Source organism: Triticum aestivum, chromosome 4D (assembly GCF_018294505.1).
Source record: "Triticum aestivum cultivar Chinese Spring chromosome 4D, IWGSC CS RefSeq v2.1, whole genome shotgun sequence".
Lineage (NCBI taxonomy): Eukaryota > Viridiplantae > Streptophyta > Magnoliopsida > Poales > Poaceae > Triticum > Triticum aestivum.
In genome coordinates this window covers 257,075,087-257,077,546 of record NC_057805.1, presented here as the reverse complement: position 1 = coordinate 257,077,546, position 2,460 = coordinate 257,075,087, and positions in this window count along the sequence as shown.

The window sequence follows — 2,460 nt, the reverse complement described above, 5'->3', positions numbered from 1 at the left end:
GGCACATGCTACAAGTCCAGGCCCAGGAACTGCTTCTCCATCTTTTGCACCTTCGCAAGGTACGCCTCCATGTGCCAAGGAATGAACTAGACGGTCATCTTCATGGTTCCAATAATGAAATTGGCCGAAAGTACCCACAACCTCAGAAAGAATCTCCTCATTGTGATAATCCAAGGGGACACCAATAAACGTGAGCCAACCAGTTCTATGACCTTGCAGAGCTCGGAAACCCTCTCCATCATCATGGTTAATGAATCTAACAAAAATCTCCTCCCCATGCTGATCTAAACCAAGCGGCCAGGGTGCATGATTAACTAGTGCACTACGAATAACTGGGTCTTGCATCTGATACAGTCCCATACCTTGGAACCAAGTCTGAGAGGATAAAATTGGTAGCTGTAACTCATCGATGATGAAATCTCTGACCTGCTGACGGAGAAGAGGCACATCCTCCGACTGTGGTATCGACTCAACAATTCCCACCATGTAAGATTCATGGCGATGGGGAGGGGAGCGAGCCGGTGTGTAGAACGTGCGCAACAGCCGCTGCGGACCGACATCCACAATATCGTGACCCGCCGACAAAAAGCTGCGCAGATCAAGCTCATAGTTTGCCATGGACGATGGCGGAGGTGGCGGACAAGAGCTACCTGGAGGCGAGCGGCTTGACGATGGAGGGGTGGAATAACCAGGCGGCAGAGCAGAGGGGGCAGGGTTTTTTGCAGGGGATCTTTGCACTGTTTGGGAGCACGAAGGTTCCAGGGTATGCTTGAAGGCGCGAGACTTGAGATTGGTAGCTGGGCTGCTACGTTTGGGAACCCAAATCTTTAAATTGGGAGGTGACCTTGTGCAACCTTTTTTAACGTGACCGAGCCGGAAACACCGATGACACCGGACTTCGTTCATGCACCATTCTAAGGTATGCCCCATGCTAAAACAACATGGACAGTCCCAAACCTGTGCCGCCATCTCTTCGACCAGTTCATCTAAACCTTGCAAATCACGAATGATTTCCACACGAGACTTTCATGGCGATTGGGCCGGGCTGCCTGGGGCCTCAGGGCCCAATAAAGCATTAGGAGGGGTAGATCAAAGCCCATCACCATCAGAGTCATAATCCGAGAGGATTAGAGGGTTTTTCAAAGAAGCCATAGAAGGCAACGTGGTAGCAACAATATCTGTCGAGAAGATTATCCTATCGTTATTATTAGAAACTGTATCCTGAGAAGGGCGGGTAGGTGGCGAAACAGATCCAAACTGTAGGCCCAACTCCGTCGCCGGCAAGGAGGCCACCGGTGGCGAGCAATCAACATGTGCACCATGCTCATGAGCTAATGAATTGCTATTTGAAACTATCAACTCTTGGGGATCTAGATTGTAATCTGCATCTTTCTGAACTGTGAGAATGTCTTCAGCAGTAGCATTATAACGATATCCTTTGCATGCATCATAATTAAGAAATGTAGCAAAGCACAAACTCTTCGAGGATGATTAACATCCTTAGAACACAAAGATGATTTAGCAGGGGCATGCAGCATGGCAGCTAGGCCTAGACATGCCCTGCGCTTAGAAGGACTAACTAGAATCCATTCATCATTGCTTTCAATTTGCCAAGATCTAAACACCTTAGTCCAATCCGGTCCTCCATGACCCCAAAGGTGAAAGTGACACTTGAATTGAGGGTAGACATGGTTGTGTTGATGCAAGATGAAAAAACCAACCTCTTTGCATGAGGCATGAAAGGAGAAAATACGATCACGTAAACATGATACCATTAATGAAGAACAATATCCACACATCGCCGCCTCAAGAGCTAGGGTAACATTCTCCTTAGTCAGGAAAAAATTATGCCTTGCAAAAGAAACCACCATGATGATATGACCATAGCCATCATTGGGGTGCACCGTGCACCTCATGGATCGCCAGATCTCTTGCGAGAGACCCATCCCATTAGAAAAGTCAAAACCAAGAGCAATGGAAGCCTGAACTGCCATGGAGATGAAACCCCAACGCCAAGGGGGTAAACCAGAACGCGGAGAGAATGGTGTGCATTACCGAGAGGGCCCAGAGATACCTCTCCGATACTCGGAGTGACAAATCCTAATCTTGATCTATGCCAACCCAACAAACACCTTCGGAGATACCTGTAGAGCATCTTTATAATCGCCCAATTACGTTGTGACATTTGATCACACACAAGGTATTCCTCCGGTATCCGGGAGTTGCATAATCTCATAGTCAAAGGAATATGTATAAGCCATGAAGAAGCAATAGCAATAAAACTAAACGATCATTATGCTAAGCTAACGGATGGGTCTTGTCCATCACATCATTCTCCTAATGATGTGATCCCATTCATCAAATGACAACACATGTCTATGGTTAGGAAACTTAACCATCTTTAATTAACGAGCTAGTCTAGTAGAGGCTTACTAGGGACACGGTGTTTTGTCTATGTAT